Source organism: Poromitra crassiceps, assembly GCF_964638095.1.
Source record: "Poromitra crassiceps genome assembly, chromosome: 11".
Classification (NCBI taxonomy): domain Eukaryota; kingdom Metazoa; phylum Chordata; class Actinopteri; order Beryciformes; family Melamphaidae; genus Poromitra; species Poromitra crassiceps.
Window position 1 is genome coordinate 16836368 of NC_139643.1, and position 12134 is coordinate 16848501.

Genomic DNA, 12134 nt, shown 5'->3' on the forward strand with positions numbered 1-12134 from the left:
CTGGTTGTGACGCCAGGTGTATCGCCCCTGGGAGAGACTGATCTTACACCCTGACAGTATATGCCTCAGTGTACATACACACAACACAACGGGCAGGCACCATCCTCACCCAACCACTGATTTAAGTTCTGGGGAGATGGCAGCACATCATAAGTAGCCCCTATAATAAACCTAATTCTGCTGACCTCCATGCTCCACAACTCTCTCCACTTCAACTTTCTCTTCTCGACACTCTCCCAGTTCACCCACTGTCCTTGCTTTGCCTGCGACACTGCCTTATTACATCTTACTGCCTCCTCTTTCCTATGTACTTCTTCAACTACCATCTTCCTCTTTTCTATTACTGATGCCTTGTTCCACACAGGTTTCCCTATGCACAACCCTAAGCCTCCACGACCGTGCTGCACCTGGCCTATGATATCCCTGTGTCTAAGAGCTGACTGTGCTTGCTGTACTGCCTCCTTTGGGTTCCACTTCCTCCTTGTTTTAACTGTGGGCACTACACTCCTAACCACTGGATCCTTTGACTGAGTCAGAGTCAACTGTCAGAGTCCTAACAATCTGCTAGTACATGGAGCGGTTGACGTCATAGTCGTCATGCCATCCATGTATGCCCTAATTGGAGGGAGCCGCAGCCCTCCCTGCAGCCTTTCTCCACCCACTACCCATTTTGAAGCCCTAATAATGATCTTCATTGCCATGGTAAAAGCTAATGGGGAAATTGTACACCCTGCCATAATGCCTATCTCCAGCTGCTGCCAAGCTCTAGTGTACTCTGCTGTGGTAAAGCAGAGTTGAATATCTAAGAACAGTGACGGCGATAAACCGGGGCAAGGGGGGTCTAAAGCCCCCTCGCAAATTGCTGTAGCCCCAGTTAAGCCCCCTCAGGTGTAATTTGAATAATCTGGAAAATGATTCAGACTGTAAAGCATTATTTTGGAAACAGCTATGAACTTGCAAATCCTCTACATAATAAAATTAAACATAACAATTGTTCTTTGTAGTGTCTGTTTCACATTACAATTTAAAAGCTCATGAACACACCAAACAACATGAACAAGTTTAGAATCTGAAAGGGTAAAATCCGAGGAGCACTTGAAGTTTCTACCTGAAAGCTGAAAATCCGAGGAGCACTTGAAGGCAACATTAGTCTGCCTGTCAGCTGTCACCGGCAGACAGTGAAACTGAAAGATGCTACCATGGCCATGCTACATTTTCTGAAAAGAGTTGAGAAACAAAAAGTTAATCCAGATCCTGTCGCCGTCGAGGACGAGGAGGACAAAGAAAAAGATAGAGATAATGATGTGTGCTGTGTGCTATACTGCTTTTATTGAGGAAAAAATGAAAACCTATTGTATAGTAAGTAACTCTGTTGAAGTCATGAAACTTGATTATTTTCTTAGCACCCTCACAGATTGGTTTAATCCCGCTTTAGCACCGGTAGGGAACTCATCCTGGCGCCGTGCCTGTCTAAGAAGTAGGCTTTAACTAAGCTCTTTATACTACCTGGCACTCTAAAGAAATCAAAAGCTTCCCATAACAGACTATGCGGCAATGACCCGAAAGTATTAGCCAGCTCCAATAATACAACATGCAGGTCTCTCTTCTCACGCCTAGCTGACTGGATTTGGTTCCAGATCATGCTGGTGTGCTCTAAGCACCCGGAGAAGCCGGGAATTCCAGCCTTGCACCGAAGTATCTATTAGCCTATTCTTTTCTAGGTAATTAGACAGCCTCTGTGCCACAACACTAAAGAAAACCTTCCATTCAACATTAAGTAGACTGATAGGTCTAAACTGACTTATCTCTAACGAGTCCCTTTCTTTAGGAATGAAGATTCCCCCTGCTCTGCGCCACGCCTTAGGAATAACCTGCTTCTTCCAGACTACCTTCATCAGCTTCCATAGAAACTGCAATACATCTGGAGCACTCTTATACAGCCGGTAGGGGACTCCATTAGGACCCGGGGCTGAAGAGGCCCTTCCACGTCTCACTACCTCTTGAACTTCTTTCCACCTTGGTGGGCTATCATCACACTGGCTCTCTATTTCACCAATAGGTGGAATATCAGAGTGGACTGTCATCTCTCTAAACCTTTCCCTATCTTTGTGAACCTCCTCCAAATACTTCTGCTTATAGGTACCATAAGGCTACCATTCTTCTCCTTACTAAACAATAACTTCGCAAATCTAAATGGATCCAGAATGCTATTCTAGCTCTCTCTTTCTTTTTCCTATTTTTCCTAATGCTCTCTGCTCTTCTTAAAACTGCCAACCGCTCCCTCACATCTGACTGCAAGCAATCAATGCCTTCCTTCTCAACCTCTGTAGCTTTCCTCCACTGCCTCTTAAGCTGTCTTCTCTCCTGGATAAGTCTATCTATCTCTTGTTGGCGCCTAGATTTAACTACCTCACCCTCTAGTTTCTTCCTTTTCTCAAAGACGCCAAACCTTTCCTTACCATAATCATTAATAAGATCTCCCATTTTCTCCAACTTACTCTCAGCAGTTCCTTTAAGCTTCTCTAACACCCTAACCAAATCACTATTGATATCTTCCCACTTCCTACACCTGGCCACTTAACTCTAGGCTTCTGACCACTAATCTTCTCCCTCTTTGGCTGGCTGGCCTCTCTGCCTTCCTCAGTGCTAGGACCTGCCTCAACATCAGGGGTGCTGATGTCCTGCGAGCTGTGGGTTACTTCCTGTCGCTGGACTTCACCCGACTGACTTGATAAACTTCTTAACTCATTCTCTGCCAGGGTCATTTCGGTCTGTGTGCTCCCAGTGCCAGGATTTTGAGCATATTTCCTGATCTTCCAGGACCCACAGAATATTCTGTGCTAGGAATAAAATTACACAACATATCTCACAATAAAGCAGAGACTCTCTTCTTACCCCTTGTAAAAAACTGAAACTCTCCCAGGTTTCCTTGTTTAGTTACAAGCAGTGAAAGTTAGCTTGTTTTCACTAAAAATGCCCTCCTTGGAACATAAATATGAGAAAAAGAGGTTTTTAGTGAAGGACACCGTTTCAAGCAGAACTCTCTTTTGAGCCTTTTATTTTTTGCCTCAGTGACACATCAGACACATTATACAGTATTTGTTTTCCCAAATAAATAAATTAAAAATTAAAAATAAGAGAATGTATTTGAGGGAGCTGTGTCGGTCCATCCCGCCCAGTGAGCGGCTACAGAGAGAGAGAGAGAGAGAGTCTGGCCCCTGGGGTTTCTTGACAGATGAGGCTTGGCCGCAGTATTTATCAAAGTATGATAAATATGTGCACAAAATCAAATAAATAATTTACTTTTACAGTTGCCATGTGGATTTTTAGCTTAGCTTGATAAAAGCATAAACAAATGGAACGAACCCTTATGTGGTCACACTCACACACTCTCTCTCTCTCTCTCTCACACACACACACACACACACACACACACACACACACACAGGAATAACGAGTGCTGTAACGTTACCTGCTGTCACGTTACCTCTCATAACTAACGTTAGCACAGAAGATCACACAATAGCTACGTTAGTGCTGTAAACTTTGAAATGTTTATGTGACACATGTTTCGCCTTGGTTGCTGGGGACGGGTGTGTGACGCGGTTTGACGCGTTTGACGTATCCATGTGATTCCCCCTCCCTTGAGTGTGACAGAGCTCTCCCTTGAGAGGGAGAGCTGGCAAGAGGAAACGTGAAGCGAGTCATGCCGGCGGCATAAGTTATAAACAATGCGTGACAATTATACTCGAATGTTGTGTGTGTGATCATTTCATCTCAAACGCGATACAAAAAATAGGCTACTTTTTACCATCGTCATCGCTCTCTCCAAGTGGCACCCATTTCTCCTCCTCCGATGCATCTGTGTCAGACGGATCAGAACGCTGTGAAGGGGAGCCTTCTTCGCCCTGGCACTCCGTCGTGGAGCAACAACAAAAACGCTGGCGTCTTCCTCGCCATCGTCGCCATCCGAGAACTCAGGGTTGGACTCTGTTTCGACCACAGGCTCCACCCATAAATACTAAACTAGCGGGTTCCTTTTATCAGTTTGACCTGAAACAATGTCACAGGCTGGGAAAGTGTCTGATGTAATGTAAACAGCCAAAACATGAAAGTACGTCCGAGTATGTCTTTGGCACAGAACGCCATTGTTAAAAGTACGTCCGGGTACGTCTTTGGCAGAGAATGAGTTAAGAAATAATTTTCAATGCGGGGTCCCTGTGTTCCCTCTACCAAACACCTATTCCTGCCTTGATGGATTCTAAGACCCTTTAAAGTTGTTACCTTCTGCCAGCCACACAAGCAAACCTGACGCTTCTTCCCATCTACATCTGAACTAGTGGCTTCCACTGACATGTTTTCCCTACTCATAGTCAAGTCTGTTCCAGAGTCAATAACCGTGTCAACCATAGGTGAGTCATCTTCCTCCCCGCTCTCGCAGACTCTAGGGGTGTTTTTACATAATTCCATTTCGTAGCAAGTTTGGGTGTAACCAATGGCCTAATTGGCCTTGGCTACTGCCACAATGAGCAGCTAACCTATTGCAGCCCCGGTGGGGTCTAATCCCTCCTCTCAGCTGTCTTTCCATGCTGTCACTAGGTCTTTCCCTATTTGTCAGCTGCACTATTCACAACAGACTATCCTAAGCTAGCTTTAGTATTAATTAATACACAGGACAAGATGTTACTATCCCTTGTGCCAAAATCCGAGGAAAAACACATTTAGAAGCCCAATCCAGAATAAGACAAGCTAACAGGCTAACAAACTAATAAACAAGACACAAATCACCAGTTACCTACCCTAGCCAACAGCAGTATGAAGCATGTCATTGGGGTTTTCAAGTGGGCACCTTCCTTCACCGATGTTTCGTTAAGTTAGGCCCATGACACCTCAAGAAGGCTTAACGGTGTAATCCAGCATCCTGGAAACACCCCCCTCCATGCTACCACCGCACAACTGCCTATTACCTCACTATCTAAGCCTAGCTATCCAGGTCGGTTCGGTATGACATTCTTAACTACACCACCACTGTCAATGATTCAGCCCTGTTGATGCGGACCGTCAATCATGACCAACAACAATCAATCTTACCTTAGCGAACTCCCCAGCTAGCATGTTTCCTCCTTAGCCACAGCCATTCACTTGCTCGTTCTGCTGACTGAGACATGTTGCTAACCGCAAGCTTCAGGCGCTGTCCCCGAATGCCCAACTCATAGGGCAATAACAGACTTTGTCAGAAAACCACGGCAGCCCACCTCTACAGGCCGCACTCGAGCCCTCCAACCTGGCTGCTCTGCCTCTGCTGCCATTTCAGCATACCTAGCTTTCTTGCACTCATACGCCTCCTCAACTCGATCTTCCCAGGGGACTGTCGTGTTAGTGCCCTACATAAATACTGCTTTTTAGCATAATATAATGTGTTAGTGCCCTACATAAATACTGCTTTTTAGCATAATATAATGTGTTAGTGCCCTATAATACCTCTTTTTAGCATAATATAATGTGTTAGTGCCCTACATAAATACCTCTTTTTAGCATAATATAATGTGTTAGTGGCCTACATAAATACTGCTTTTTAGCATAATATAATGTGTTAGTTCCCTACATAAATACTGCTTTTTAACATAATATAATGTGTTAGTGCCCTACATAAATACTGCTTTTTAACACAATATAATGTGTTAGTGCCCTACATAAATATTGCTTTTTAGCATAATATAATGTGTTAGTGGCCTACATAAATACTGCTTTTTAGCATAAAATAATGTGTTAGTGCCCTACATAAATACTGCTTTTTAGCATAATATAATGTGTTAGTGCCCTACATAAATACTGCTTTTTAGCATAATATAATGTGTTAGTGCCCTGCATAAATACTGCTTTTTAGCATAATATAATGCAGAGGTTCTCAAATGCATGTTTTTCAGCCAAGGACCCCTTACAAGATAGAAAATATACTGGGGACTCCCTCATTCTGATTTGTGATTTTGGGCTAAGCTTAATGTTTCCACTGTAACGTGCTTGACTTTTAAATTGATAGGTTTGTTAGATTAGAATGTAATCCATGAACCATTTTAGATTTAAAGCATAAAATATTTTCGTTGAACTATGCTTTCGCAACAACAAAAAAGTTTTTATTTTTATTTTCCTGAAAACTTTTCGCGGACCCCCTTGCAAAGTGCCCCGGACCCCCATTTGAGAACCACTGATATAATGTGTTAGTGCCCTACATAAATACTGCTTTTTAGCATAATATAATGTGTTAGTGCCCTACATGAAACCTGCTTTTTAGCATAATATAATGTGTTAGTGCCCTACATGAAACCTAACCTGACGCTGCCAGATGGACGGTATAGCTCCACATAGGTTTCACTAAACCAGTCGATCTGAGTTTGAAGTCACCAGACCCGCTGACGGAGGCGGGCACTTTGTCCAAGCTACTTGGCAGGTGATTGGATGACCCATCTGTCTATCACCGCTGGTGGGTGTTAACTTCAACCAATCAGATCGCGGAAGGTGCCTGTGGATGATCTCCGTGGTATTCATTGATTGAGTCCTCGCGGTCGTAAAGTCACCTTCGAAGCATTTAGTTAGATTATAATGAACTAGTTGTGTGGCTTAGCCTTCCCAAATGTTGAGGGTCGTTTTTTAGAATTTAATACATAGAATTGGGAACGTTACATTCAATTTCATTCACTGCCTGTCACTTCCGCGGCGGCAGCCATGCTGATAAGTGAAAAGAACTACAAAGACCATGTACCCACTACTTGCCCAGACGAGCCAGAGCCCGCCTACGGCCGCCGCTGATTCGTCGAGCCGGCATGGCTCGACCAATCATCTTAACTGCCTGTGCGGGTCCAGACCGTCACGGAGAACCAAATGCAATGTGAGTTCACGTGACGGGCGGTTTACCAGGCTACATGAAACCTGCTTTTTAGCATAATATAATGTGTTAGTGACCTACATAAATACTGCTTTTCAGCATAATATAATGTGTTAGTGCCCTACATAAATACTGCTTTTCAGCATAATATAATGTGTTAGTGACCTACATAATACTGCTTTTTAGCATAATATAATGTGTTAGTGCCCGACATGAAACCTGCTTTTTAGCATAATATAATGTGTTAGTGTCCTACATAAATACTGCTTTTCAGCATAATATAATGTGTTAGTGCCCTACATAAATACTGCTTTTTAGCATAATATAATGTGTTAGTGCCCTACATAATACTGCTTTTCAGCATAATATAATGTGTTAGTGCCCTACATAAATACTGCTTTTCAGCATAATATAATGTCTTAGTGACCTACATAATACTGCTTTTTAGCATAATATAATGTGTTAGTGACCTACATAAATACTGCTTTTCAGCATAATATAATGTGTTAGTGCCCTACATAAATACTGCTTTTCAGCATAATATAATGTGTTAGTGACCTACATAATACTGCTTTTTAGCATAATATAATGTGTTAGTGCCCGACATGAAACCTGCTCTTTAGCATAATATAATGTGTTAGTGTCCTACATAAATACAGCTTTTCAGCATAATATAATGTGTTAGTGCCCTACATAAATACTGCTTTTCAGCATAATATAATGTGTTAGTGCCCTACATAAATACTGCTTTTTAGCATAATATAATGTGTTAGTGCCCGACATGAAACCTGCTTTTTAGCATAATATAATGTGTTAGTGCCCTACATGAAACCTGCTTTTTAGCATAATATAATGTGTTAGTGCCCTGCATAAATACTGCTTTTTAGCATAATATAATGTGTTAGTGCCCTGCATAAATACTGCGTCAACATAATAATGTGTAAGTGCCCGACATAAATACTGCGTCAACATAATAATGTGTTAGTGCCGTACATAAATACTGCTTTTTAGCATAATATAATGTGTTAGTGCCCTACATAAATACTGCTTCAGCAGAAAATGGATGATTCGGGGGTTGAGAAAAGTTGTCTGTTGTATTTTATTCATGTAAATCTTTCTTATTTATCACGCAGACAGAAATACTGATGGAAGAAACATTTGGGATAAAATATTGGTCGTGTAACACAGAGCTGTGGCCAAGTCAACTTTGCTCAGGTCCCAAGTCAGTCTCAAGTCTTGAGGCACAAGTCTCAAGTGAAGTCTGAAGGACTAGAGACGACTTTTCAATGCAAATCTTCTTCACTTATTTCAGATTACAATGTGTGACACAGCATTTTAAATCTTACAATCTGCACTCATTCATAATCTGTACAACACTGGTAAGTGACCTCAGCCTATTTGTGTGTCAGAATACCAGCACCTGTCACATATGGTTTAAGAGCATTGTGAGCATCAAATATAAAATACACATGTTCAAAGTAATCTATTACCGCCACCAGTAAGTGTTGTTCTACGGCTGCTGGTTCAGTGAGTTTTGCTCGTAGACTGATCAGACTGATACTGTTGAAATCTGTGGATTCAGCTTTCATTTAATTTCAAAGCTGTAAACTGGTGCAAACAACCAACAACCATTATTACTGCGACCACTACGACATGTACTTTTGTGGCAATGGGGTATTTAGAAACAGGTACTCTGGACAAAAATCAATCATATCAAATAGAAACATTTACACAAATTGATTTCTATAATATGTTTCAACTTCAATAAATTCCATCATTCCAGACAAAACAAAATTAACCTTTCTGTTATCTGCTGGAACAAATGTCATCACTTTCAATCCAAGTCATTTACACAAACACAAGATCTTAAGTCAAGACTTTAGAAACCTTTTCAAGTCATCAAAGTACAAGTCAGAGTCAAGTCCCAAGTCACCAGAACCCAATTATGTCTCAAGTCTTCTCTTCATGCAAGTCTCAGGCTAATAAAACTGTGACTTGAGTCTGACTCTAGTGAAGCCATGTCACTCGAGTATAATAATAATAAATAAACCTAAAGTCATCTTCTGAAGGTTTGGGAGAAAAAAATGCACTGTCTTCTCTCATCACATGTTATTATACATTCATCACTGAGCTGAAAGTGCATTAAATATGCAGAGAAAAAAGCTACAGAAACTGGATGCTATTTACCCCCCTCATTAACATACTTTGCATTCCCCTTCCCAGCCAAATCGTATTGCCCTATAGGCAATAACATAAAGCCTTATAGGACCTATACAAGTGTTGGCATCAGCAGCACCTGGGATCCTTCTAGGGCTCCAGAAATTAGTTTGAATAGTAAAATTGTATTACTTTTATTTCGGTCTTATTTTAGGTCTCTCTCTCCCCTCTGTTGCAGCATAGACAGTTTTGCAACACTAATTCATAATCTAAGTACTCAGGTTCCTTGGGATCAGATCTCATTAGGTGGGGGGTTCGTGGTCTAATGTGCATCTATTGGTTTCTTCACCTGAAAAGGTTTGGGGTAGTGAAAATGAAGCTGCAGTAGTGTAAAAACACCAGAAGGTGGCAGCACTGTGCTGCAGACAGAGCCACCACGACTGGACGCATGGGCTGTCATGTCTGCTGTTTGATAAGAGTAAGAGGTTCTTCTTCTTCGGTGTGTGTGCGTGTGTGTGTGTGTGTGTGTGTGTGTGTGTGTGTGTGTGTGTGTGTGTTTGTTTTGCACATGTGTGTGCATGTGTCAGAGAGAGAGCCAAACCAGAGGCTCTTGAAGACAGTTGCTTTCCTACCTCACTCACTCACTCTAATGTGATGAGAGGGGGAGGTGTGTGTGTGTGTGTGTGTGTGTGTGTGTGTGTGTGTGTGTGTGTGTGTGTGTGTGTGTGTGTGTGTGTGTGTGTGTGTGTGTGTGTGTGTGTGTGTGAGAGAGAGAGAGAGAGAGAGAGATCCCTAATTCCCTAATGAAATTAATTCTGCAAAGTATCTGAATGGTTTTAAAAACCTGAAATAAAATCTTACTGAATAAACTTTTGTTGTTCTTTTGATTGTTGATTGTTCTATTTTGTTTATTTGATGTGTGACCATATGTCCTGATTTATAAGACCAGGGACCATGTTGAAAAGTGTTCACACTTTTCATGTCTAGCCCTTGGATTTTGTTCTGCTATAACCAATCAATCAATCAATCAATCAATCAATCAAGGAAATGAAACAATTTTGGTAAAAATTAAAGCCAATGTTTCTCTAGACTCAGCCCTCAGTCTTAATCCGTTTCACTCCTGTAAGACTGAGAATATTACTATTTAAATCTTTGCATAACGTTAGGTGGCGCTGTTGGAAGCCTTGCATCGGAGACCCAATCATGAGTGTTGTGGGCGGGCCTGCTTTCTGGGGGCAGTGACGCTCATGCAGGACCAGTGTCTCGCAAAACATCGCCGCATTTGCGGAGAAACATATTAATCACTTAGAAACAAACATAACCTGTTAATAGGGCGTGTTTCATCCTGCCCCGGCGGCTAGAGGTCTTTTCCCCAGCGATAAGCCCGACTCCCGAGGCTTAAGTTACAGAGCCTGCTGATGACTCACAGTAGCAAGCGGGCCACTTCCGGGTAGGAAAATTTATTGTAAAATAAACAACAGGTATAAACTCTCTTTGCACCACATCGGTGTCTTGCTCTATATTGGAACTATGATAAATGGCATTGCCGCTACCAAATAAAATTCTAATAATAAATGTAGGCGTGTCTGCTGCCGGCCGTTCTCGCCGGGCTCTGACAGACAGTTTCTGACAGTGAAATTCCCAGACGTTTGGTGGCGCAGCTCACCAAATGTCTGGGAGCCGAGACTAATGTTTCTCTGGTCATAAAAAAATTACAGAAAAGAAAAAGGCAGTTGGTTCCTACAGTAGTTTTCTGCACACACATGGATGACAACAAGTCCTCTATAAAAAGGATACTTATTCTAATAGATTGTTATAAAAAATACTCTTCCAGCCGTCTGTAAAATCAGAATCAGAATTGTCTTTATTGCCAAGTAAATTTACACACAGGCTACAAGGTATTTACTTTGGTGTTCAGTGCATAGCATCAATAAACATAGTAAGATAACGTATGAGAGTAAATGTAAAAGGTAAGTACTGCAAGTGAAGAAGCATCAAATATAAAATACACATGTTCAAAGTACTCCATCACCGCCACCTGTTGCCACAGTAAGTATTGTTTTTCGGCTGCTAGTTCAGTGAGTTTTGCTCGTAGACTGATCAGACTGATACTATTGGAATCTGTGGACTCTAGTGAAAACAACCAACAACCATTATTACTGCGACCACCACGACATGTACTTTTGTGGCAATGGGGTATTTAGAAACAGATACTCTGGACAAAAATCAATAATATCAAAGGAACATTTACATGAGAATAATATGTACATATATTTTATAATAAAAAGTCAAAGCTTGAGGGAGTGAAGGTTTTGCCACCTCAATGATACGTTCTTGAGTCATGGAGATGCATCACTAATGCACTTTCCTCTGTCCAGATTTTCACTGCTCAAGAATTCAAAATGGACGACATTTCACTCGCAAGCGTGCTTCTCCAACACTTTGTTAGAAAACCAGCACAGCTGATCAGTTTGAGGGTGTTGTACATCAAGGAGTTATCTGTGTGTGTGTGTGTGTGTGTGTGTGTGCGTGCGTGCGTGTGTGTGTGTGTGTGTGTGTGTGTCTCTCTCTCTCTCTCTCTCTCTCCCTCTCTCTCTCTCTCTCTTTACTTTGTCATTTAGATTAAATAGGAGATCATGCCAAAAAATAGACTCTTTTCATCACAAAGCCCAGAACAGGTGTGTTGTAAAGTGGTCATTCCTTCACTCCTAGACATGGACCCATTCACACTCTCTAGTCATACTGTACAGAGCGGAGGGAAACTCCAATAAAGCAACATGCATTTATTCTGTACACAACAAACAAATTAAGCACAATTTACAAAATATGCACCTTTCAATATCACAACTGTACAAAGGTGTTAAAATACAATCCAGGTGTAACTGATATATTTCGGAAATCAGCTGTTGGCACCTGGCACCCAATAAAGGAAGATGAACATGTTGGTAAAAGTACTTTTGAAACAGTATTGTTTCATGATCCATTATTAAAATTGCATTAACAGTTAAGTTTATATATATATATATATATATAAATATATATATATATATATATATATATATATATATATATATATATACAGGATTACTCACTT